The sequence below is a fragment of the Stegodyphus dumicola genome, chromosome 7 (assembly GCF_044657685.1).
Source record: "Stegodyphus dumicola isolate Sdum_Otavi_A_Nest chromosome 7, ASM4465768v1".
NCBI classification, from domain to species: Eukaryota; Metazoa; Arthropoda; class Arachnida; order Araneae; family Eresidae; genus Stegodyphus; species Stegodyphus dumicola.
The window spans coordinates 20374814-20402698 of NC_140774.1; the positions used below are offsets into that span (position 1 = coordinate 20374814).

The following is a 27885-nucleotide window of genomic DNA, read 5'->3' on the forward strand; positions in this document are numbered from 1 at the left end:
TTCTTTTTTGCCGATGTGGTAAAATAAATAGTGTCGAAGTAAAAAAATACTTTGAACCTTCCACAGGGAATTCTTTCCTTGCCAGTTTCTTTCTTTTTTACCCTATACTTGCTTGACAGGATTTCGTATTATTCATACAACAATGAAAAGCACCCATGTTTTGCGAAAATATTTGCTTAATTTTTCATATGTTTTCTTAACCCCTATTACCAAAATCTTCTTGAGAGAATGTTGAAATACGTCTAGAAAATTTTTCAATACAGAAGGCCCCGTTTAATGCGATCCTGTTTGCCCACCGATATTTTGATACCATTAGCCGAATGGTAACATTAAGCAAAGAAAAAAAAAAAAAAACAATGTAATGATGTGGACATCATATGACGTCCATGCACGGCCTATTTAAATGATACACACTTTTTGCTACAATTCATTTAAACTTATTATTTCAAATTACTTTAACCTAATTAACCAATCTCTCCAGGCAAGTTGAAAATGACGTCAAAAATTGCAAATTTTGAAATTAAATATCTTGCTTAATCTTTATTTACTTCTTCTAATTTTATCTTTTCATAACGAATATAAAACTTATATATATATATATAAGCATAGGAACCGGTAGATCGCATTAAGAGTTTATATTTTCGCTATTTGCCGAAAATTAAATTTTTGTAACATCTTTCACTGCAAAACATGCATATTTTGTCATTTAAAACACTTTTGTATTGGAATTGCAAAAATAAAAGCCGGATAAGGACTGTTAAGCTGGGTAAGGGGGTGGGTGTATATACACACTTACCTTGTTTCGTGTACAATCTCGATTTTCTGCTTTGACGAAACGCGATATGGAATTAGCTGGATTCGAAAAACCATTATGTATTTCCCTTGACGAGTCAATAATGAGATTCGAATTGGACTAATTTAGCACTTACCGCATTTTTGTATTTTTTGTATTTTGCTTGTCTTATATAACAGCTGTATTTTTATTCAAATGTTTAAAGCTTCTCTTAACTTTAATCAACATATTACTTCCAATTCGATTTGAGTTTTAAATACACTTATTATTTGTAAGTATTCTAGTGATAATTTCGTTTATTTTGTATTTACACTTTTCATTGCACTTTATTTTAACTTATGTTAAAAAAAATTTTCACCGGAGCCACAGTATCACAACGAAAGTTTTCCAGTTTTAATGAGTGAAATATGTCTTTTTTTTTTTTTTTTTTTTTTTTTTTTTTCCCTAGAATTAAATAAGTTTCGCAACACAAATGCAACTTGATCCCGATACTGTCTTATATGCCAGATATAATTTTTCTTTCAGTATTTTCAACTGTTAATGCTTTTACTTTCTGGAGTATTAATTACGAGAGCTGCGCAGCAGAAAAGCAGATTCCTTCAAATACTATCTCATATGTCACACATAAATGTTTTGGTAACGTTTTCAAATCTTGTAGAATCTTTTTAGAATTTTCAGTACCAGGAAACTGAAAAAACCCGCAATGCCCTCGCCGGGATTCCAACTCTGGATCTCCGGATTACGTGACGGATGAACTTCCAGTTACACCACGAAAGCACGCAGACAGCAGGAAAAAAATACCTTGTAATCTTAATGAATAAATTACATGTATTTTTTTGGAAAATTAAATATGAAAGCTGAGCCTCTCAAATACAACTTGATTCAAATATTGTCTCATATGCCTGATTTAAATCTTTATATAACGTTTTCAGGTCACGTTTTTATAATGTTTTCAACTTCTGATGAATAAAACGTGTCTATTTTTTTTCCGAAAGTAATTAATTTTAATTTGAATGATACTTGCGAATGCTGACCTACACGAGTTCCGCATGATGATTGGTTTTGAACCCGACGGACTTATTCCTTGACCTTGCTCGTAAACTGACCCAAAAAGAGAAAAAAAAAAAAAAAAAACCTTCAAATACTTAAAGCTTAGAATTATATTTTAAAAAATGCTTACGAAAATTACTTCTTTGTTGTTTTCTACGATAAGTTATTTCTTTTTAATGTTAATTTATATGACTTAAACCTTTAAAGCTTTAATTTTTCAATTTGTTCTCCAGCTCTGTACTAGATAATACATTTCGAAACCATAACATTGTAACAACGAGGAAAAAAAGTTGTACGTTTTTCATTCAATGCTTTTCTTTCGATAAAAAGAACATCGCAATTTAAGCATGATAATGAATTTGTACTACTTTTAAGAATGGTGTCAAAACTGCTGTCATTAGCAAAGAATGGACAAAGAGGTGTAAAATTTCCCGAATATTTAATTGCGAAAGAAAAAGGGGGTTTCGAATACAAAAGACAAATTAGCTGTATTAGACGGAGAATAATAAGCATGGGAACGAAATAAAGAAGGCCCAGAAGAAAGAAAATTGTTTAAAAATAATGACGATAAAGAAACTGACTTATTATAATTAACATCCTCAAATAAATAAAAAAAATAGAAAGAAAAACATGTGTTCTTTGTTTCTTGTTTCTATTTATAGCTCTCCGATATTAATTCGGCGTATATCCAGCGAAGAATCTGTATGCATGTATATTTATTTAGACATTTTTCAGCGACATTTTCTTTCGACAGTTTTCCAGTACCGTATTTCTTGCGTATTTCACCCTAAATTTCTAATGCCAGGTTCTGAAAATTTTAAAAACATTCGCATCATTTTCTCCTTTCGCTATGCGTTCAGGAAACGAGCTCGACTAAATTTTAAAAATGGATTCATCCATGTCGTGACAGTTTTCGACTTACTCACAACGAACAACCCTCGCAAACTACCTGCGAAGGTCCCGCCGAACCTTTGTCTTCTAACTTCTGAACTCTATGCCGGCTTAATACAAGACACAAACCGATATTCCGTCTACGGTTTCGCCGAGTCGGCTGCATATTCACCGTCTCTAATTATTTATGGATGATCCGAGGCTTGAGGAATAGCGCAGACAACAACAAGAAGGGGAGAGATTCGAATGGAATAGTCGTTTGTAGTTTATCCAGGACTCTTTTTCCTTTGTTATATTTTTACAGCAATCGGATCCTTCGGAAATTAAATGATTCACATAATTCCCCCTCTGGATTTTCGGACGATGAAAAGTTTAAAAGAAGGGGAAGGGGAATATGCTAGGAAATACGGTATTTGGTGATTTCTCCGTAATTTGCAGATTTTCTTACCATAGATTCATAAAAACGCATTTTCGAAGTTCTGGGGCGACTGTTTTTTCCTCAAAGCTTCCAATAGTCTGTGCAACACGTTATAAATATGGCTCAAAGTGTGAGGAGGAGTTCACATCATTAAATTCTATCCGACAGGTATGCATTTTGTCGTTTACAGCTCAGATACATATTCAACCCGCCGGGCTATCGCATCTGGTGTGCCACAAGATTCCTTTTGGAGTCCACATTATTCAATATTTATATGAAGGACATCCCATGTACAACCAGCATAACATAGCGATCCTTGCTCAAAATGTAAGTCACCCAATATTTACAAAATCATATACAGGAACTAGAGATCTGGTTAATAAAATGGAAAGTTCAAGTGAATGTAGGCGAAACAGTTGTCATTTTATTTACATGGAAAAAAAAAAAAAAGAGATATCTTCAGTTTTATGGAGCTACTCTGCCTTTTAAGTCTCTTACTGGAGTGATCGCCACTAATTCTTTCACATAGAAGCCACACATACAGATGACACGAAAAGAAATCATTCAAATGGATTCGAGAACGGTCAAAATGGGTATTTTCGTTGAAATATGATGCTCAAAATTTTTAGCAATTACAATGCTTCCTTACTTCCTTACTTCCTATAACGAAGTAAAGAAGCAGATTATTCTTGATTTATGAAGCTATTTTCATATTTCTATTTTTCTTGGAATTTATTATGTATTATATGTGAAAATTCTAAAATCACTTAAGTTGCTTTGGAAGTTATTTCGAAATTTGTAAGTTTGTTAAATTAGGAGTAGGGCATTACGCCCAGGAACCCTGGTTATAACACCGTTTAATCATGGAAAATGAGGAGCACTCAGTTGTTATTCAAGTCTGAGGGTTTTGCACTTAAAACAGAGTTAACTGACTTACGGGCAGTGTGATTCCGGGGAATTGGCAATATTTCCCGTTAAGAAGTATTTGCTTTACATTCCAGTTCTTCAATTAGTATTTACACTTATTTATTCTTGCTATGTGCCATTATTAATTACAATAAATTTCCAACTGTTCCAGCTGTATTTCCCGCTAAGAAGTATTTGCTTCACATTCGAGTTCTTCAGTTATCTATAAATTCTTGTTGCGTGCCATTATTAATTATAATAAATTTTCAACTGTTCCAACTGTATTTCTCGTTAAGAAGTATTTGCTTTACACTCGAGTTCTTATTATTTACACCTATTAATTTTTGCTGTGTGCCATTATTAATTATAATAAATTTCCAACTGTTCAACAGTATTTCCCGTTAGGAAGTATTTACTTGGCATTCGAGTTCTTCAATTATTTACACCTATTAATTTTTGCTGTGTGCCATTATTAATTATAATAAATTTCCAACTGTTCCAACTGTATTTCTCGTTAAGAAGTATTTGCTTTACACTCGAGTTCTTATTATTTACACCTATTTATTCTTTGTGTGTCATTATTAATTATAATAAATTTCCAACTGTTCCAACTGTATTTCCCGTTAAGAAGTAGTTACTTTACATTCGAGTTCTTCAATTATTTACACCTATTAATTTTTGCTGTGTGCCATTATTAATTATAATAAATTTCCAACTGTTCAACTGTATTTCCCGTTAGGAAGTATTTACTTGGCATTCGAGTTCTTCAATTATTTACACCTATTAATTTTTGCTGTGTGCCATTATTAATTATAATAAATTTCCAACTGTTCAACTGTATTTCCCGTTAGGAAGTATTTACTTGGCATTCGAGTTCTTCAATTATTTACGCCTATTAATTTTTGCTGTGTGCCATTATTAATTCTAATAAATTTCTAACTATTGATTTGGAAGTGATTATTTACAGAGATCTCCATGAGATGATAGCTTGCAGCAGTATCAACGAACGAAAGTCGAAATCATCATGAAGAATGATTTGAACCTGATTGTGACAATAAAGACATTGAAAATTAACTTCTTTGGATAACATTTCATCCCAAAGTGAAAGAACATTCTATCGTTTACGTACGAAATTCATTAACAGAACGATTTAGCTACGACCACCCGTGCGGAATTGCCGAAGAATTCAGACGACAGATTAGGCGAGCTATTTACACGAAAGATCTTCGCCGACTTGTGTTAAAGTGGTCGCCTCACGCATGACGGGATGCAGTGATATCGTATTTTCCAACAATTTATTTCACCTGCACATTTTTCACAACTACGCGATGCGTAAAATTTGCTTTCGGAGGACCGACAAGGAAATTCGAACAAAACTGGTGTAATATTTACTTTGGGTGTAACTCCATTCCTTAATGGTGTCACCATTGGTGTACCCTCTTTTTTTTTTAGTCCAAAGGGATTTGAGTCCCGAAGGACTATTACTTTCGTTTTGGCATTTTGCGTCGGACTCCTATAAATGTCGGTTCACTTTTCAAACTGTTGCCACAAAATGTTAGAGTCCTGCATTATATTTGAAGAAATTAAATAATGAAAAATCTGCATAAATGTATGTATATTTCTCGCATTGTGATAAAACAACGGTACCTAGAGCCATCCAATTTTGAATGGCGTAATCCTTCTACGAATATGGGCATGTGGAAGACCAAATTTGGAATTTGTTTTATTATCGATTTTATATTTTGTAAAACTTTAACGAATTTTTGAGTAACAAACTCAAGGATTTAAAAGCGAGCAATGGCAACACTCTACGGGGGAAGACCTTTTTATCTCCAGCGCGTCGAACTGTGTATAGGAAATTCTAAAGATATGATCATTTTTAAATTATTTTGCGACATTGAACTAAATTTTATGGTTTAAGCACAAAAAACATGATATTTAATAAATAAAGGAAGCACGCAAAACGTTAAAAAAACGCCCCTTTGGACGTAATTTAAAATCTGAAACATTTCGGTTTTTTTTTTTTTTTTTTTTTTTTTTTTCCCTGTTAAAAGAGCGAATTTTATTTTCTGACTTCGCATAATACGGAAAATATAAGTATATCTTTAGATATATAGACGTGACATCAAATAATACGGAAAATATACGCATACTTTTGGGTATAGAAAAATGTGGCATTAAGCGGAAAAAAATATGTGTACCTTTGGATCCGTAAACGTATGTTTTCGGGTATGTTACGATAAAGGAAAATATACGTATATTTTCGGGTAAATTAACATTGCATAAGGCGAAAAATATACACTATAACTCCGACTACCTGAATCGCTGCTTAATTCCTTGAACAAATAAGAAAAACGTGTCAATTCTTAAGATGCGCAAAGAAATATTTCCCAATTTTTACTTCATTAGCAATATCTACAAGGCAGTATAATTAAAATGTAGTACCATAAAATAATTTTAAGAAACATAAAGAGCTCATAGAAATACAGGCAACTTTATGAAATTTCAAATGAATAATTACAAATGAAAACCTAAAATTTAAGTTTTTTCAATGTCGTGCTTTCGAAAGAGATTCGGTCAATTGAACTAATCTCATATTCCAAGCAAAGATGTGCCATGACGCTTAATCTGGCATAAAAATGTTATTTGGCCCATTAATAATGTTTAAGATACTATGAGTTTAATTATTTATGTGAAATTATGTCTATTTCAAGGAATAAAAATTTTGTACACAATTTTCACGAGCTTGCTTTCTGGGAAAACTCATACAGAAAATTTTAAACATTATAATAATTTTGAAAATCATGTAAATGTTGATTAATATTTAGTAAAGTTAATTACGTCAAAAGAATACCTCCAATGGTACGTAACATAATAATAATAATAATAAATTTAAATACTTTTCAGACGAACTGGGTTGTTTATTTAAAACTTTAAATAATACACCGTCGCTCAGACGGCGTAGACTTTAAATAATACACGGTTGCTCAAACGGTGTAGTGGTTAGTAGAGCCTACCACGGTACCGAGTGGCCCGGGTTCGAGTCCCGCAGAAAACATGGACGATTATAAATGTATAGTCTCGGTGCGGCATGAAGTCACTCTAAATATGCGGCGAGCCGAAAGTGCTCTCATGTGGATTGGTGGGAGTGGAGAGAGGTGGGAGACCCCCGGATCCCCGCCGGGGTGCACTGCCTCAAAATTGGGGTGGAAAATAGAAGTCCAATCTCTAGTCTGTGGGGGCTCTGGCAATCAATGTTCCATGTAATATGTGCACGGGAACAGATAATACACTTCTCCGCTTATATTGATTCATATTTATTTAAAATTGTTAATCATAGATAGTGTGGTATAATATGGCAAACCATACTACGGCTATCTGCCTAAGAAAGGGATGCCTCCGTGGAGGACTTTCTGGTTCGCTTGAGATCCAACCTAGGCCGAACTAACAATGCCCACCAGCGGCCGAGCAGTAAAGTCGCTGAACACTGGTAATTCGGTTCGAGGTTCGAATCCCGCGGACGGGCTGGCTGCATGGATGTTTTCGTGGTTTTCCCCATGTGTAACATGTATACGAGCTAGTTTCCTTCAGAAAGTCTTCCACGAAGGCATCCCTTCCCTTAGGCAGATAGCCCTCGAGGCTTTGCCATAATTAAATAACCTAACCTAACGAACTACCAATATTCAGCGATTTTACCGTTTGCGAGGCTTTAAATTTTTAATCAAGTAAATGAACATCATTAAATAAACATCAGCATCCTTGAGAAGGGTGTCGTAATATGAATAAAGTTATTTTTGACATAAGTCCTTCATATATCTGTAAGCATTTAAACATCATGGTTTTAACTCTTATCAATAGTATATAACGTAGTTCTTGCAGCATGAAACTGATTAAATGAATAGACTGCAAATGTGTTTTTTTTTCTGAAGTAGAAAAGACATCCAGTCTTCTTTGTAATTTCTTAGGTTTATTGAGGTTGTAAAGATCATTTTAATTTTTATAACCCATTATTTTGTGTTGATTCCCTTTCCTGACAAGCCTCGTTTCATTTCCCTGTCAGAATGCAAACTTCCAGCGCGCGATTTTCTCCCTCCTTTCTGCATGCCTTTGTGGTGTAACAGTAGCACACTCGGCGAGTATTCGAGAGGTCCAGGTTCGAGTCCCAGTGAGGGTATAAGGTATTTCTCCCACTTTCCAAGCGTCCTTCGTGGTGTAGTGGTTCTGCACACTGGGCCGGTATTCCAGAGGTCCGTGGATCGATTCCCGGCGAAGGCGTTTGCTATTTTTCATCTTTTCTGCCTTTAAAAAAATCCTAATGTCTCTGCACTGCTCATTTTTCAAAAGCTCCATTTTTCATTTTTCAAAGGGCACTGCTCATTTTTCACGTCACCCGCATCAAAATAACCTAATGTCTCTACAAAGTATTTCTACTTCACACCACAAAATTTTTTTAACAGTTATCCTTATCGAACCTTTCTTATTCCGTCTAAACATTTGAATGGAATATGAGGAATATCAACTAAGTTGTGATCAAGGCGACATTAATAAGAAAGAATTCCTCGTTAACAGAGAAGTGTTTTAAGAGTTTTATTTCCGTTATTGCTAGGGAAAACGAAACAGGAAAGTTTAAGGGCGGTCCTTTTGAATTTTTGAAGTTTATTTTAAAATACATTCTCTGGAACTAATTTAAATATATTGTAATACTATTGCGAACTTTCCTCACAATTGCTGTAAGCGCTGCTGGTTGTGAGAAGTGTTTTCTAAGTTAAATATTATTCAAAAAGTAGTTTAGAGCTACAAATATTTACTCTTCATTTGAATGATCTTTCTGTGTAGCCTACATAACAGAAATTGGAACAATCAAGTGGACCCCTCTGCTGTCAAGGAGAATTTTGAGGGAGGGGGGGGGGGGAATCTGAACGCTTTAAGATTTTCTATTACGTTCAAAAGGGCGTTTTTTACGTTTTGTGTTTTAAATTTATTTATTAAATATCATGTTCTTCGCACTTAAACCATAAAATTCAGTTCATCAAAAATATCAGAAAATATTTAAAAAGAGGACATCTTTAGAATTTCCGATACACTGTCTCGCGCGCTGGAAACATCTCCCCTCCCCCCGTTACTGTTACCGTTGCTCGCTTTGAAATCGTTGAGTTTGTTTATAAAAAATTCGTTAAAATTTTACAAAATGTGAAATCGATAATAAAAGCAAATTCCAAAATCGAAATTTGGGTTTCCAGATGCCCATATTCGCGTGGAGAACTACGTTATTCAAAATCTAATGTCTCTAAGTACCGTTGTTTTTTCGAAATAGGGCTGAAAAGCAAAATGATAATCTTAAAATGTTAAAATATAATTTTTCTTCAGAAATAAATGTAAAGTTTAAGTTTATTTCCTTATATGTCATTTTGTATTTGTTTTAATTTTTTTTTTTTTTTTTTTTTTTTTTTTTTTTTGTGTGTGTGTGTGTGTGTCAAGACGGGCGGCAAATTCAGATTCCGCTCTGGGAGACTAAAGTTCTAGCTACGCCACTGGTCAGACCACACTTATACGACCTTCCAATGCATACATACGCACATTCTTTACGATTTAATAACATGAATGATAGTCTGGCTGATACAGAGATGCACATTGATTGATAGATGCCATTTAAAAATGCGCTCTGCTTCTAAACGCACATAGAGACTGAAGCAGCTCGGGGTTGAGTGTTTGATGACAGCACAGATATGCATCTTTCCTACAGAATTGTCGAGGAAATCACAGGGCAGGGGGAGGGTGGAAAAGATGTCAAATTCGAAGGCAAATGCTGACGTTTTAAATAGCTTTGAGTTATGCTTGTAGATCCAGCACAGCGATAAGACACATTACGCTTTGCATATCGGTAGTCGGAAAGATTCCATTGTTGCAATTAAAAATGGCGATATGCACCGACTTAAATAGAATTGGATGAGCCAGAATAATAGAAGGGAAAATTGAAAAGGAACGCACGATATTGTTTTTTACAGTAAATTCTATAAATAGCCACAGCAAAACACGTGAATGGGAAACTACACGGCTTACATATTTCTCAGCTTAAAAACCCAAATCCTCCACACAGTCGATCCGTCCAGGTGCCAGTCATAAAATACTGTAAATATGTGTAAATATCTAAAGCCTTTTGCATTGTATTTTTGCATTGTTGGAGTGTTTTTAATTGTTTTGTGTATTTATTAATTTAGGATCATTATTTTAGGATTTATTTTTAACTTTTGGCCACATGTTTTGCATTTAAGTGTTTATGTTATTTTTTAGGTCTGAGTTCATGAACGTTTGAATTGTAAAAATAGTCCAAATAGGCCCCGAGTATGGTCAAAATTCGCTCCTGACAGGCCTTCCCGATTTTTTTGTCAGCTTGGCGACTTTCTGAAAGATTCAGTAATGCACATTTTCGGAGGCTTACAACCGATTTTCCCAGACATTTCTGGGCTCACCAGCGACCGAGCGGTAAAGTCGCTGAACACTGGTAGTTCGGTCCGAGGTTCGAATCCCGCGAACGGGCTGGCTGCATGGGCGTTTTCGTGGTTTTCCCCATGTGTAACGTGTATACGAGCCAGTTTCCCTTAGAAAGTCCTCCACGAAGGCATCCCTTCTCTTAGGCAGATAGCCCTAGTGTGCTTTGCCATAATTAAATACACCACCACACCTAGACATTTCTGGGCCCACTAGCGGCCAAGCGGTAAAGACACTGAACACTGGTAGTTCGGTCCGAGGTTCGAATCCCGAGAACGGGCTGGCTGCATGGGCGTTTTCGTGGTTTTCCCCTTGTGTAACGAGTATACGAGCCAGTTTCCTTAAGATAGTCCTCCACGTAGGCATCCCTTCCTTTAGGCAGATAGCCCTCGTGTGCTTTGCCATAATTGAATAATCCAATCCCAGACGTTTCTAAACTCCATGCCATAATATGTGCCTGCCCTACTTCCTCGCGTATTTTTTCTCTTTAGCTTTTCAAAGCTAGATTTTGAATTAAAAATAATTCGCATAATATTCCCCTTCTCTGTTGTACATAGTTTTCCACTCTGAGGTCTAGGTTAGGGATATATTGCATTCCGTTGATCATTTAAATTTTTATTCAATTTGTATTTGCACTTTTGTATTGGCAATTCGTTTATTTTATTTTCTCTTGCAGTTATTATTTGAAACGAATTTTGTGGAGATTCTTCATTGATTTCTGAGTCTTTTCTTCGCCCCTTCTTCGTTCCTCCGTTGTTTCTTTTGGCAACTGAGGTCAAGACTTCTTCATGTAAGGTGCCTCTGGGACTTTAAGAGGTTACTGGTTTCATTTCTTTATTTGCGGCAAAACACTCGAAGTCTATCTGCCTAAAAGAAGGGATGCCTTCGTGGAAGGCTTTCTAAGGGAAACTGGCTTCTATACACGTTTACACATGGGAAAACCACGAAAACTTCCATGCAGTCAGCTCGTTCGACGGGATTCGAACCCCGGTCTGAACTCAGGGCCGGATTTACGTTAAGCTACACACTTTAGGGCACCCACTTTCTTGAGGCCCTTCCCAAAATAAAATATAGTATTAATAGTATTTAGATATATTATATGTCTTATAAAGAGCCCCATATCTCAAACAGCTTAGGGCCTTATCAAGTCTAATTCTGGCTCTATCTAAACTAACATTGTTCAGCGATTTTACCACTCGGCCGCTGGTGGGTTACAAGCTTACAGAGCCAGTCAGATTACCGTCAGATATTAGAACGGATCCGCCAGATATTGTAATGCCAATATTCCTATGTATTCTTGTCGCAACAGAGGATTTTTTTAAAAGAAATAATATTGTGATAGTTAGCAGTAGTTTTTTCGCTTACCCGTCAAACTATTACGTTACCAGGGTATCACGGACTCTAAAGAGACTACTATATTCTAAAGTATTCATTTATTTAATAAAACATCACTCAGGTATATAACATACAATTCATCTTCAATAAGCCTAACTAATTACAGAAACATATTTTCCAAATTCTATGAATTGCCGTGCTGCCACTTCAAAGAAACCAAACTAACAACAATTATTAGTGGCCAAAAAGTAAAAGGAATAAGTATTGTAAAATTATAAGTATAATTTAAAGGAAAGTAAATACAAAATACAAACTACATTGTTTTGAAATCCAACATAGTTTGCCCATGACCACTTTTCATTTGTTCTATTCTTACCGCAAACGCGCTTTTCAGAAATTAAATTAGCCGTAAATGATGTCATAGAGGTCTACTTGATCCCTCCGGTTGCTCTAGTACAGATAGCGTAAAAATATTTTTAAATGCAAAATAAATATTTATAGTTCGTAAATGCTCCTTAAATGATTTTTATTTAGAAAATCTGATTACAACCAGCAACACTTACAGCAGTCGTTAGGAAAGTTCGTTACAGTGTTACAATATTTGGAACTTTTTCTAAAATTCGAAAGGACTGTCCTTCCACTCTCCTGTTTCGTTTTCCCTAGCAGCAACGGAATGAAACTCTAAAGTACTTCTCTCTTAACGAGAAATTCTTTATTTATATTATAATAATTTAGTTCAGATTCGTAAGAGTCATTCGAAAGCGTTGACGGAACAAAAGGGGTATGACAAGAGCATATTGCTGTTGTAATCCCAAAGAGATTTTTTTAAATACTCTATGAGCAAAAGCTATTTTTCTACTTTTGTATGGCAGCTCAGAATCTCATGATTCTTCCTCTGCCTCGAGGATCCATGTGACTAACGCCATTGAGCGGGTGTTGGCTATACTAATCTTTCTACTTACGGTGGAATTCAGATAGTGTCATTATCAGTTGAAAACGGCGCATGTGAAAAATCGCACGCGTTAAACAAAAAGAAAAGTAGAAAAGCAAAAATAACTAAAATAGGTGATTTTTTTTAAAATTAAAATAAGATAAAAGCGTGTAATTCAATAAAATGTAAGAAAAATCTATTTAACACCTTAGCGACTACCTCTTTCAAAAGAAATTTGAGCATCATTATCCTCAGATACACTAATACCGAATTTTATTCCCTGAAAAATTAAATGCTTCGCCGATAAGGTATCTGAGCTAAGACCCATGTGGTCTAGTGGTTAGGATTCCTGGCTTTCACCCAGGCGGCCCGGGTTCGATTCTTGGCATGGGAAAAAAATTTTGATGGGTGATCGATGAAAATTGTTTTAGAAATAACACTTATTAGCAGATAAATTTGTTTTCCAAAGAATAATTATTTATAAAACAAATTTTTAAAAAAAATGATGGTTCAATTCTCGACATGGGAAAACGTTTTGATGCGTGATAGATGAAAATTGTTTACAAAATAACACTTTAGCAGATAAATTTGTTTTCCAAAGAATAATTATTTATAAAAAAAATTTTTTTAAAAATGATAAATATCTGTAAAACTATATTAGCATTTTAAAGAAAATTACCGGATAAAAATTGATAAAATGTCGGATATTAAATGCGAATAAAATTTCTAAAATTCAGGAAAAAGAAATAAAATAATTAATAAGCATTAACTAGGTAATTAATAAAATAATTAATAATAGCAAACCGGGTAATTGATAAAATAATTAATAATAATAAACCGGATAATAAATAAAAATTTAATAAAACACCGGCATAAATTAAAGGATAATAAATTGTCGCTTAAATATTCCGTTAGTTCCGTCGAGAAAAAAATCTTAAACTTCTTTTCTGGAACGTCGTTCTCTGAAAAATAAATATTAAATTAATGTTTCGCAACGTTCTAAAGACGACGATATTATTCCGAAAGGGAAGTGTCGTTTGTGCCATCGTTGTCCGTGAACAAGGCGGGATTCGAGTAGAAGATCAAAGAGTAAATCCTCAACAGGTCACGAAAACTGTAAATAAAAAGAGTGATTTCCGTTCCAGTTTCGTCATTTCCGGTCCGCATGAAGCTGAGCGAGTCGACTTAAAACTAGTTTTTCTGAGCTGGCGTAGCACGACCGTTCGAAAATTCTCAATGAATTGTGATACCATCGAGATCACTGTATAACTAAGGCAGAATTGTTACTAAAAAAAAGATTCATGTGATGTCGTTTATAGTTAAATTATGACGCAGTTATTTAGTTAGAAATGCTACCATAATTGCGCAGTAAAGAATTTCAAATTCAGTTGCGTCCAAACATTTAGATATCTCGCAAACGAAATGTACTTTTTATTCTTTTTTTACAAAAACTTTACTCCAAATTTTGAATAATCGGATATTTGGGTTCAATTTCTGCCAATTATATATCTTATTTTTATATTTGTATTATTTTATTAGCTCAGTGGTTCTCAATCTTTTTAGCTCCATGCACCCTTTTCACCACTACTAGATGATCAGTCCCCCCTTCCATTCTAAAACTTGAACATTTGAACTGATGTACATTTATTTAAATTTAAATTATTTTTTAAATACGTTTTATAAATTGGACAAGAAAAGTATACAAAAATGATAATAAATATCAAAACTCGAACAAAAGTAGTTTTTTATATTTACGAAATAAAACTAACTGGTAAATAAAAGCCTTAAAGTGCTCGTATTTTTGCATATTTTGATTACTAAAACGTAAAATCCCTTAAGTTTAGGAAGTTTTAATAAATTCCTTCGTTAGTTTAATTCTCAATATTAGAGTTCAGAAATATTTCCTGTAAAAAGAAAAAATGACTTATTAATCACTCATAATTACTGATCACATTCCCCCCTTGAAAATATGAAATCCCCACCCCGATTAAGAACCCATGCATTAGCCCAAAAGGTAGCCTATAGCGATTTTGCGTTGTTTCACTTTTCATTCGAGTCTCTTGCCATTCGGGAAAAGTTACGAAATTTTCCCTTTAAATTTAATCTGCCTGTTATCAATTAACAAATTAAACGATTTAAAAGCAATGCATGCAATTTTTAAGAATATTATTTTTTGACTTCTGATTCAGTTAAACAAAAATGCATTTAATTTCTGATACAGTTAATTAAAAACATTCAACATTTTTATAGAATCATGTTATTTTTTCACTTTTCCAATCGATACAAGATACATAACGTTTCCATGTTAGTCTAAATCTATATTCATCTAACATTCTATAAAATGTTTCGCTATTTCCACTGAGGCCATCTCTATCGCTAACTGCTACTGATAAACTGATAAACTTTAAAAAAAAGAGCCCTTTTGGGCGAACGTTCAAATCTGAACCCTTTCAACTTTTTTAAATGTTATTTTTGTATTGTATTTATGTTATTTATTTTTATTTTATATTTTGTTTTACATATGTTTTACTTTATAGTATATTTTGTTTTACGTACATTCTACTTTTTATGTGTAAAAAAATATGAAAAATACAAAAAAACGTTTCAATTGAAAATATCCATACGGGTCGTTATATCCGACTTCATGTCTTTGGAGGATTCGGTATAACGGCATTAAGTGTAGAGAGAACTAGACGTGACTAAAAGGTTCGTTCTTTACTTCCGGGAGTTCGTTTTAGTGGGTTTTGAATATATTAGAATTTCATATCGGTGTTGATAAAGGTACTTTATTTTTTTATATTTAAAATGCTTCAGTATTCGGAAAATAAAGAGCAAATACGATAGCTTAGGCGCCGCTTAATATAGAGATATATTAAAACCCATTTTAAATAATTAGTAGTCAACAGTCGATTTAAAATAGTCATGGACAAAGTGATTATGTTAATCGAAGCCTACTGTATCATGGGTATCGAAATAATGCAAAATTTCACGATCATAAACCATCAGTTGTAAAGATATCAAGCCTTAAAGTGCTTGTATTTTTTGCATATTTTGATTACTAAAACATAAAATCCCTTAAGTTTAGGAAGTTTCAATAAATTCCCTCGTTAGTTTAATTCTCAGGATTAGAGTTCAGAAATATTTCCTGTAAAAAGAAAAAATTACTCATTAAAATACGTAAAAAACAAAATTACGTAAAAAAAAAATTACTCAGACTTTTTTTTATCAGAGAACAATTTGCAAAGAAGAAACATAGTTTCTGGTTACCGTTTAGAAAATAAGTAATTTTTTTTATCGCTTTACAACTGATTAATTCCAGCATCATCATTATCATCATCATCATCATCATCATTATCATTATCGTCATCAAGGTTACAGCATTTGAAGCTTCTTTCTGTTCCGAAAGAGTCCATCCATGTCTTCTACGATCGCAACACTCCTTTATTACGTCTGGAGGAACAGCAAAAGGTTCTCTTATATTTCTTTAGGGTTCCGTTCGTTCCACGTGACTTCCGTCTATTTTTATAAATATAGACTCCTCCTTTCCAATAGCTGCTGAATTAAGAAGCTTTTTTTTTTTTTTTTTAGCTTAATGTTACGCTTTCTTGTATTATATAGGTTTATGTAATCTTAACAACTTCTTAAAAATTTTGTTTCTGCAGCTTGTGTTTTATTTCGGAGCTTCGAACTAATGACCCATTATTCTCATCTGTGTACAGGAGAAAGTGTACCTGAGCTTTCGAAAAATATTAACTAAGTTTATTCTCGTGTTATCGTTTTCGTTTCAGCCGAAATTCTACTCGAAATAGCTTTCGGATAAATTTTTACCTCCAGCCCACCAATATACTTAGATAAGGGATGTAATGTGTCTGTCCGAAAATTCGATTGCGAATTTTCAGTGAATAAGCAAGAATGAGGGTCCCCCAAACACGTTGTTACTATGCGTACTTATTTAAAATCTGTGCACGTCTGTCTGTCCGTTTGTTTGTTTGTAACATCATCTCCTCCCGAACGGTGGGTGTTATAAATTTCGAGAGAGGTACCACCGAATTCCAAAAGTTCTTGGGAAGCCATTTCGTTCATTCTCATCTTCGTACGACTTTAATAAATCGAGATATTAATTCAAAATTCCGAAAATGCTGATTTTTTCACGCATTTTTTTCGAGTGGCAACAGTCTCGCGAACTGGAGATAAAAATCTGCTTATTTCGAAAACTGTTGCCACTGCTCGCTTCAAATCGTGGAGTATGTTAATCAAAAATTTTTTAAGTTTTGCAAAATATGAAATAAAAATAGCATTCTAAAAAATTAAATACGTTATTATTATATACGGTTACATTCTGACTTTGAAGAAAGTGGCGATTGGCTGTGACGTCATAGTATGTCGAAAATTTTTCGTTAATGTCAGCATTTTAAATAAACAGCTGCTGTTGGCAACTTTTAGTTTCAGATTAGGATAACTGCCACGATATGTTACTGTCACGTCACTGCTTCTATTGATATTGAGAAAAAGTTATTAGGTTACATTAAATTTAAACCATGACGTCATACGTTATACGTATTAATTTGGTGTGTCAAAAGTTTTCGTTTCTTGGTTTGGTAAGGAAAAAAAAAAATTATTTTTACGATTTGGTTGTCGCTGGGAAAGAATAAACCAATTTCATTCATACTGAATTTTTTTTTTTTTTTTTTTTTTTTTTCCACGATTACTCTTATAACAAACTTCCAAATATTTTTATTTTTCGAATTTAAGCTTTCTGCATTTTTATAGAATTGATTAGAATTTGGGTAAAATGGGACAACCGGAAGTGGTACTTTATAGAAAGCCAAATAACAGTGTTTAATGGACAACCGGAAGTGGAATGCAACAAGTTTTAATGGAAAACTATATTGTTGCGTACGTACGGGTTCGTAATGTTTTGAATGCAGACAAAACCAACGATACCTTTATAAATTAATTTTACCGAAAGAAATACTTCACAGTTCTAGAACATTCCACAGAAATATTCGTACAGCTCTTATCGGCACCACACAGCACAATCAATAGTTACACTTCAAACTACTAAGAGGGTTAAACAACAATGCAAAGCGCATCTAAAAGAGAAGCTCGCACAGAGATCTCCCAATACTCCGTACTCATCGCTGAACTGAACAACTGAAAGCAGTCTTATATAGTTTCCACCCGGCCGCCGAGAAATCTCTAGTACCTTGCATTTCTCGAAATTACTGGTAGGCATATACCGTTAAAGTTACACCTAATGACCGGATACGGTTACAGTTACATATAATTAATTTTGATATACATAAATGTATATCAAAATTTAGCTCAACATAACATGTAAATGCAGACTGTTAATAACTTTCACTGTCTTGCAAAAGTCGTGTAAAAATATTCATTATAAAAAGGATCTTCTCAATAAATAATTTCCACTGCGTTGGCTTTTTCCGTGTTTCAATAAAATTAATTGGCAAAACCATCGCCAGTTTGGCGATTTCTCGCCAATTTAGCGAAACCTCGATGTTAAATACGCTTGCTCCTGTAATCTTATTTTTCAGGCAGAGAGACTTTACATTATACAAAAGATACTACAGTTTCGCATATAATTTCACTAAAATTATTTACATTTACACAAAATTCATAACATTATTAAAATAAGATCCAAAACATTTAACTTTAATATTTAAGACTTTTACGTCGATGGGAACAACATATTAGATTTTGAATCAAATGGATAAACCGGAAGTGATACTTTACATGAAACTTTGAAGAGAATTTCATAAAAAATATATTATGAGATAATCCAAAACTTCTCAGATTTGATATTTACAATAGACGCGTGATTGAAAAAAATATAACATATTTATACACATTAAAAGTATTCTTGGAATTATTCCAAATGCAGAGAGAATAAGCTCCTTATGAAGATGAAATCGACTTCTGGGGTAAATCAGTCTTCACAGTTGACTAGAACCATCGTTTATGCGGTAGTAGGTTCAGGCTCGACGGGACCGTACTGGTACTATCTTGTCTGCCCCTTGGTTCTGGGGACGATACATATTTAGATAGCGAAGGTTGTCTTTCGAGGGTTTCGATTCCCTTGGTCAGTACTAGGGGACAGTCTTTGACATTTATCTTCGTTTTCTCTGTTGGCGGCTGCTTGACAGCCGCCTTGACTTGCACTTCCTAACCCTTGAGTGTGTGCAATTTTGTCTCCCTGGGTTGACCGGGGGAGAGTTATGCCTCCTTGGATCGCCCCTAGGAGTTGAGGCATCTTAAGTATTTTAGGACTTCTGTAAACCTAGGTCTAGGAGTCCCTTCTCATTGAGAGGTTATCACATCTAGCGACGGGTCCTGCTAGACGGGACTTTTCTGAGAAATGAGATTCTGGTAGCACTGGTTTAAACGGGAGCATTCCTAGAAAAAATCAATTCCGCTGGAAGGGAAGTCCCGCCTAGCTGCGGAAACGATGTACTGACTACGATGTGATTTTTTGAAACCTCGCGGAAAATGTTTCGGCCGAAGCTCTGTCCCGGGTAGAGATCAACCAACCAGATGAAAGTTCTGCCTCTGAAGGATGACGTGATCCCAATCTAAGAGATAACCGGTTACTGTTTGGCGTTCAAGTCTTTGTAATAAGTGAAAATGGTAACCTAGCTATGTGAGTTTCGTGGAAATGTGCGGGTTCTGAGAATTGTCCCTTTGGACGTTCAGTCCCTCGTAGCGGAAACATATGTGATTGGGACTTTAATGTACTACTACTACTACTAAAGCTAAAACTCAGTAGCGTAACAGCCCTAATGGGCCAAGGCCTGCAGTGCCCGAAAATCTGCTTTCTTGACCGCGGGCCCCGGGATGCGTAAGCATATGCCCTGAACAAGTGGTCAGCTTGGTCGCAGGACCCCGAGTGTTTAGTTCCTACTACTACTACTATTTCTACTGGGATTTTTAAACATTTAAATAGTTGCATTGCACCTTCCCTTCTCGGTATGAGGTCACTGATAAAAAGTACTGGAGAGCTCGTGGAACTAATGGCTTAAGCGGCTAATGATTGGCATTTGTAAAATAAAAATAAATAAATATTGTGATAGTTCCTTGTAGTTTATCCATGAATACGTGCCATTTGTTTTGTTCTTATCGTAAGCGTATTCCTCCGAAATTAAATGGCTGGCATAATTTTCAACTCTCCATTTACGGATGATAAGATTAGTTAAGAGAAGGAGAAAATACGCGAGGAAGTAGAGTCATTGTTTTTTAGCGCATATTGTCTGCGCTTGCATAAAAAAATTTCAAATTTAGCGACATATCCTTGATTCGTTATCTTGAAAACACTTCCCTGTTCCCCATTCCGTTAAGCACCAGGAAGGGGAGAAAATGCATAATTTACTCAAAAATCTACCATCACGTTAAAACACCCGCTAAACTCTCCCGATATAAGTATCAGGTAAAAGCAATCGAAGCCAATTCAGTCTGTTCGAGGTGATACGTACGTATCCTGACAAAAGTGCAGAGTACTTTTTTCCATTCTTTTCAAGGCTACTTGGTCTCCCATTAGCATTCCGAAACACTACTCGTTGGATCTCGGAACGTAAGAGTTATGGTTTCTCATTCATGATGTTCCGCTCCATCCCATTTACGAATTAAATGATGCGTAAAAGCCATGCGCAAAATCTCATTCACAAAAATCACGGGCCATGACCTGATGTACGGCAACCGAAAGTGGTTTACGTTTGCGACGACATACGACAAATGCTCTTTCCCTCAGCAGTGAATTAAAGTAGGAAAAGGGAATCAGCGAATCTTTTATTGTAGTTTTTGAAATTTTAACCGTATAAAATTTCATAAAAGAGGAAAAAAAAAGTACTTCCTCGCACATTTTCTTCCTGTTTGTTCAGTGTTAGTTTCTGAATTTTTTTTTATTTTCCTCTCCCTCAATGCACTCAGAGAACGAGCTCCTCTAAATTTCGAAATGGATTCGTCCACGCAGTTAATTGTTTACATATTGATGACAAAGACAAACTACCTGCGAAGACCACGCCGAACCTTTCCATTCTAACAATTGAAATTTATGCCAGCCTAATACTAGAACCGACTTATCACAACGAAGCAAACACAAACAGACATTTGGCTTACCATTTCTTCGAGTCGGTTGCTCAGTCACCTTCTCTGTTTGTTTATAAGTCAACGGAGGCCTAAGAAATAGCAGACACAACTAAAAGAATGGGCGAGATTGAAATTGCAGGGAAATATAAACGAAAATAGTTTGTTAGCTATCGTAATGTTAATATTCCTCCGTATTCTTATTGGAATATAAGTTCCTTTTTTTTTTTTTTTTTTTTTTTTTATAGTTACCTGTAGTTTATCCATGACTTTTTTTCATTTGTTATGTTTTTAACGTAACCGTGTTCAGTTTGTATTTACACTTTTATGTCAGCATTTCAACCATTTAATTTTACCTTGAATTTTTGAATTAAAACGTACTTTGTCCAGATTCTTCATTAAGCTACCCAGACGTGGGAGGTGTTCTCACACATATTCCAAACATGTGATTTCAGCTTACTTCTGGTATTTACTTCTGTTCAGTTTAATGTTGCCTTATCTATTGCTAACAGGTTCGATTTTTTTTGAAATTCGGGTCATTTGTTTGCCCTCCTTCACCTTCGTTGCTGCGATGCTAATCTTGCGAACTGAGATCATTCATGTGAGGTACTCCTAGGACTTTACGAGGTAACTGAGCTGCACAAGTCGCGCAGTACCGTCAGATATTGGCTTAATTTTTCTCAGATATTACAGTGTTAATATTACTCTGTATTCTTACTGGAATTTAGGTTTCTTTTAAAGAAATAATATGGGGACAATTACCTGTAGTTTATCTATGACTCCTTTTTCTTTGTTATATGCTTACTCCAAACGCGCTTTTCGGGAAATAAATTATTCGCAAAATTTTTCAGCACTCGAATTTCTGAAGTAAAATTCGTAAAAAGATGGGGAAAATATATAACGACTGCAATGAGTCCAGCTGGCAGTTAATAATAAGAGATGAAGAACTGCGTTTATTGCCTTCGAATCGTTTAGTTTCTTAGTCATCTGGAAGAGCCAATTTGGAATTTGTTCTATTACTTATTTACAATTTGGCGAATTTTTGATTAACAAACTCATATCAAAGAAAGCAATGGCAACACTGTGCGGGAAAAAAAAAATTATCTCCACCGCGAGAGACTGTGTATCGGAAATTATGGAACGAAGAACATGATGTTTAATAAATAAAGGTGACACACAAAACTTTTATGAAAAACAACCTTCCTTTGGGCGTAATATAAAATCTGAAGACTTTCAGATTTTTTAATTTTTTTATATTATTAGTCCAAAGGGGAGATTTGCCCAGAAGGACTACTAATTTCTCTTTGGCAATTTTGCGTCGATTCAATACAAGCGCTGTTACACTTTTCAAATTGTTGCCACCAAATATTATCGCCCTGTATTATATTTAAAGACATTAAATAATGAAGAATATGTGTGAATGTATGTATGTTCCTCGCACTATGATACAACAACGGTAGCTAGAGCCATCCAATTTTGAATAACGTGATCCTCCTACGAATATGGGCATCTGGAAGCCCACATCTGAAATTTGGAATTTGTTTTTTTATCGATTTCCTATTTTGTAAAACTTTAACGAATTTTTCATTAACAAACTCGAGGATTTCTAAGCGAGCAATGGCAACGTTGTACAGAAAAAACATTTTTTTATCTCCAGCGCAAGAAACTGTGTATCGGAAATTCTAAAGATATGCTGTTTTTTAAATTATTTTGCGATATTGCTCTTGAACTGAATTTTATGGTCTAAGTGCGAAGAATGTGATATTTAAGACACAAAATGTTTAAAAAATGCCCTTTGGACGTAATTTAAAATCTGAAACCTTTCAGATTTTTATATTATAATTTTTCAATTGGGAAGTCTTTTTTTTTTTTTTTTTTTTTTTTTTTTTAAGGGCCTTTTTAAAGCCATCAAAATCTGGATTCTCATTGCGGTTAGATTAATTACAGCATCAACAATATCGCTACGAGAGGAAAAGTTTAAAACAAAGAAAAGCTACCAGGTGCTGTAAATAAAATCATAATTTCATCAGACGCACAGGAAGAGAAGATGACTAAGTCCAAGGCGGTCAGCGAAACAAGCCCCATGCGGCTGAAGAATTAACGCACGACCTCGACAATGGGTTACGCATGTGTGAACTGTCATTTTCACTCTCGCACATGGACTCTCGGCGATAACGGAAGAGATTTCAACTCTTCAATGGGCATTTTCCACAACACAACAATCGCAGACGTTCGACGGAAGTGATCTCACGAGGTCCTTTCGATGCCCTCTGACTCCGAAGGCAATGGAATTGATGCTATAAATATATAGATCGCTTGTTTGTTTTTATTTATAAAAACCAGATTGAAAAGTTGATGAGGGATTGTTCGGGTGATATCGGTTGCGTGCAAGTAGAATTTGCGAGGCAATTAAAAGTTTTTCTTCGGTTTCCGATCAATGAGGTATTCCATTGTTTGAGATGCGCCTGCCGTGAAGCAGTGCCCTCTCGTAATGCTTTTAAGGTGACCAGTAAGTGCCCCCACCAACTACAAATACTTAAAAACGATGCGGGGTTGAAGGCGAGGGCGATTAAACTACAAATACTTAAAAACGATGCGGGGTTGAAGGTGAGGGCGATTAAGATAAAACAACGACTTAGTTATAACTTTCTCAACGTTCAATTTCTTGAACCGAAAGATAGAAGAAACGAATCTTGCTCATGCTTCAGATTTTAAATATAACATAGTCCCCCACTCGACCCTATACAGCTCGAAGCCCGAATTCCGAATTTCTTTTTTATTTGTTTTCTGTTTTGTGCAAACTTAATAAAATTTCCGTCATCAGACTAAGCGATTTAAATGCAATGCGCTGCCACTCCCCACAGTGTAAAATATTCATTTTTTTTTTTTTTTTTTTTTTTTTTTTTTTTTCAAAATTAATCAGAAAACTCATCTCTTAAAAAAAAATTTCTTGCCGCTGCCCAAAGTAAAGTATATTATCTTCCGCGCACCAGTCTGTTGACATTCGGCAATGCGTAAAATACTTAATTTTTCGTTTCGGATTTAATCCGTCCAATATCGATTAACAAACTAAACGATTTAAAAGCAATAAAAGCATTTCTTCATTTTTATTACTTTTAGACTAAAATGAATATTAGGCTCGAAACAGGATTTCGCGTCGCTCAGTGTCAATGCGTTGTTTCACTTTTCATTCGAGTCTCTTACCAGTCGGAAAAATCTAAGATTGCAGATTTAATCTGCTGTTAATGGCCTTTTATATTTTTTTCCCTTCTCAAATGGACAGAAAATATATAACGTTCTTATGTTTGTCTAGCTACACACAGAGTCTATTCACACATTTTTCAGACGATATTGTTTCGCTATCAAAAAGAATTACTTGCGTGGAAAATTTTTTTAACTCCAACTATATTTCTGAAAGTATAAGTTACCGTCTGCTAAGTGACAATTTTGTTTTCATGCAAAATGGCGCTTTTAAAGAAGCAATGGATGGAAGGCTATGATTGTGCTCTTTCCGAAGAAAATTATTCGTATCTAGCTTTAAAAAACGCTGTGAAAGCCATGATTTTTCGATATCAGTAGTTATGATAGGTAATGTTACCAACAAGAAAGGAAAAAAGTTTTACTTTATGTGAAAAAATAGTTCCAAATACATATCCAAGTAAACACTGTAAGATCTTCAGTGTTAAAAGAAAATCCGCCAATTCCAAGGACAGTTGTAAAATCATTAAAATGCTCACTGTCAACTGTAAACAAAGTGATTCATGCTGATTTGAGTCAAAAAAGGCGAAAAAACGTAATGTGCGTCGTCTTTGTCCACAAAACATAGCGCCGAACGCAGAATACTTTCTGAGAAACATTTATTCAGGCAAAAAACAAAAAAGTGTTGTCTCAATAGAGAAATCTTGGGTTTATTTAAATGACTGCAATAAAAAGAGATCCATTTATTATCATCAAAGAGGATAAAAATATTAAAACACGGTTCAAAGAATCTAAATATTTTTTAAAGGGATTTATGATTGTTGCTGATTTTCCATATACCGGCGAACTGAAAATAAAGAGAGTGGAGAAAAATGTTAAGATCCAACTTAATATATTACCAGGAATATATTTTATACACAATTTTCAAATAGGGAATATGTTCTCTTTACGCTCCGGGCCAACAATTAGTAGAACTGCATGAAAACAAAGCAAGGAGCCACACGTCAAAATCCATTGTTAATTTCCTGGAAAATAAATGGAACAAGAAAACGGGTCTCAAGGCCATACCCTTCGCTCGTATCCTTACTAAATCTCCTGTTGTACAATGGATATTTGCCCTTCTGGACTTTTAAAAAGCGGATTGTCGAAACATCCACCTCAAACCCTCCATCGACTTTGGAAAGGTGTTCCAAAGGTATGGCATAAAATACCTCTTCGGATACTACAAAAGGCTTTATTGTCTTTTTTTTTTTTTTTTTTTTTTTTTTTTTTTCCAAAGTAACGAAGTTTACCTGTTACTTGTAAGACTGAATGATATGAGTTATGAAATAGAACATTTAAAAAACAAAAATTTTAGGTAAAATATTGCATTCCCTTAATTCTTTTTATTTGCATTCAGTGTAATGACTTTGTATTTGCATTTTTGTACCAGCATTTTATCGATTTTATTTTTCCTTGCATTTATTATTTTAAACGTATTTTACTAAGATTTTTCGTTATACAGAAGCGTGGCAAGTATGCAATAAAGTATATATATTTTTGGAAAATCGGGTTTTTCTCTTCGCCCTCTTTCTTCTTCCTTCCTCTGATGTTCCTCTTGGAATAGTAGTCATAATTCATTCCCGTGAGGTACTCCTTGGGCTTTACAAGTTAATTAAGCCGAGCGTGACGTGTTCGGATCAATTACTGTCAGATATCCGTCAAATATTGTAATGTTAATATTACTATGTATTCTTAATAGAATGTAGATTTGAGTCTCGCAAATTTCTTTGATCCTCACGAAGAGGAACCTGTTTGCCCTCAAAATCGACTGAGGTTTTGGCCTAAATCGACGCCAATTTTGAAACTTGAGATATATAACGTTCCCATGTTAGTCTAAATGTGTGTTCATCTAGTAGCCTCTCAAAATGCTTCGCTATTCCACCTGGGCCATGTCCATCGATAAGCACTACTGCTAAAGCATTTTGTCACATAAACATATATATATATATATATATATATTAGCTTATATATATATTATATATAAACTTAAAGCATCTAAATTTATTATGAAATTGGAATAAAAGCTAGCACCAGGGCTGTGGAGTCGGAGTCATGGAGTCGGGCAGATTTTGGGGTAAAAGGAGTCGAAGATGGAGTCGCTAAAAACAGACTCCGACTCCGACTCCATGGACAGTTTGAATTTGAAATGAAATTAAAATGAATTGAAAAAAATTAATGACAAGCTGAGTTATTATTTTTATTTATGGACAGTATACATAATTAAACAGTTATTCTCTATTTTATTGACCTATTAATAAATAATATAAGGAAAGAGGATGGATGTGATATTTGCCATTAGTGATTAAACTGATTCATTTAGTTACAAATCTCACTGGTAAGTTTAGGTAAGCAGCAATAGCAGCAAGAACTCCTAAAATGGATGCCATTCTTAGGAAGCGGGCAGGAAAAGGAGCAATTATTGATCAAACAATGCGATAAGGAAGTACATATTTGATGATAAAGAGGTTTTTTAGAATTAAGAACTTTTTTAGAAGATGTAGATAACCCTAATGTTTCACTAACAGAAAGACTGCGGAATGATCTTGCAGAATTGGAAACTCTTCTTTCTATACCGTATATAGCACAAAAAAAGGCTGCAATCTGAAGAATTGACAGGAGGCGGGAATGGGGTGTTTGTTCTTTCTGAAATGGGGGGGTTTATTGCAGAAGGAATCATTTCTTCAATGAAGAAAAGAGAAACTAGTTTGCTAGACAATGAGATCTTGCTGGGTTCAATATATGGAGATCCGAAACACAGAATTTTCTTGGATGACGAACAAATTAAAAAGGCAAAGAAAGTCATCTATGAACTTTCATTAAGATTGAAACTGTTCTCAGAACAATTGGAGAATTCAAATCAGGACAGTCAAACTGCAGACATTGCAAATGAGTCTCTATCATCCTTTTCCGTTGATGAATTAGATTTCGAGAAATATTTTTGGATAATATTGAAAAGGCTAAGACAAAGCGAATGAAAATAAAAAACAAGAGCGTTTAGAATGAAAGGAAATGCCTTAAAATAAAAAAATACAAACAAGATTTCTACACAACCTTTGAAGAAATAGAGAAATATGATTGAGCTTGCAAGACACCTCTTTTAGAACTTCTAAAAATCTATACTGAAAAGTTAAAAGAAGTAGCCTTAACAGTAATAGCTCTTCCTCCTACTCAAGTTAGTGTGGAAAGACTCCTCTCAGCTCGGAAGTTTATCAAATCGGATCTATAGCCATCCAAGAAAGAAAATCTTGCCGAAGCTATACTGTTTCTTAGAAATAACTAATGCCAGTTTTTCCATTTCATATTAAATGCTATAAATAATTTGCTATGCCATCATTTTTTTTTTCTGTAGCATCTATTATTTCTTTTATATTAAAAAAATAAGCTGTAACCCATGTGTATATCTTTACATATATATAATGTTGTATGATCTTAAATTCATTTAGTGCGAAAACAAGTTACTACTACTTGCGCAATTACTAACTCGACTAAAGACGAAACACCTCCGTATTTACGTATTTATTTATTAATTATTGTTCATTGAACGAGAGTTGGTTTGTTCCCCTTGAAAAGTCAACTAATTTCCGATCAATGACAATGATTACATGCTTTTAATTTAATTTTTCCTTTTACAATTGAAATTTTGTTCTTCATGATGATTTAATTCCAGTCCCCGTTAAAACATTATTAACATTTTACTTTCAAGTTACTTCAAAACATCTTTCAAAATATAACTTA

General features: G+C 34.4%; 1 protein-coding gene and 1 non-coding gene across 4 annotated transcripts in view; one reads left to right on the top strand and one right to left on the bottom strand.

Annotated features, from left to right (window-relative positions):
* The window catches only part of LOC118197980 (WD repeat-containing protein 62-like), a 186438-nt gene that overhangs the window by 120525 nt on the left and 38028 nt on the right, over window positions 1-27885 (bottom strand). The window lies entirely within an intron of this gene.
* Window positions 13136-13207, top strand: TRNAE-UUC (transfer RNA glutamic acid (anticodon UUC)). The gene has a single exon. It is a non-coding gene; the product is annotated as a tRNA-Glu (tRNA).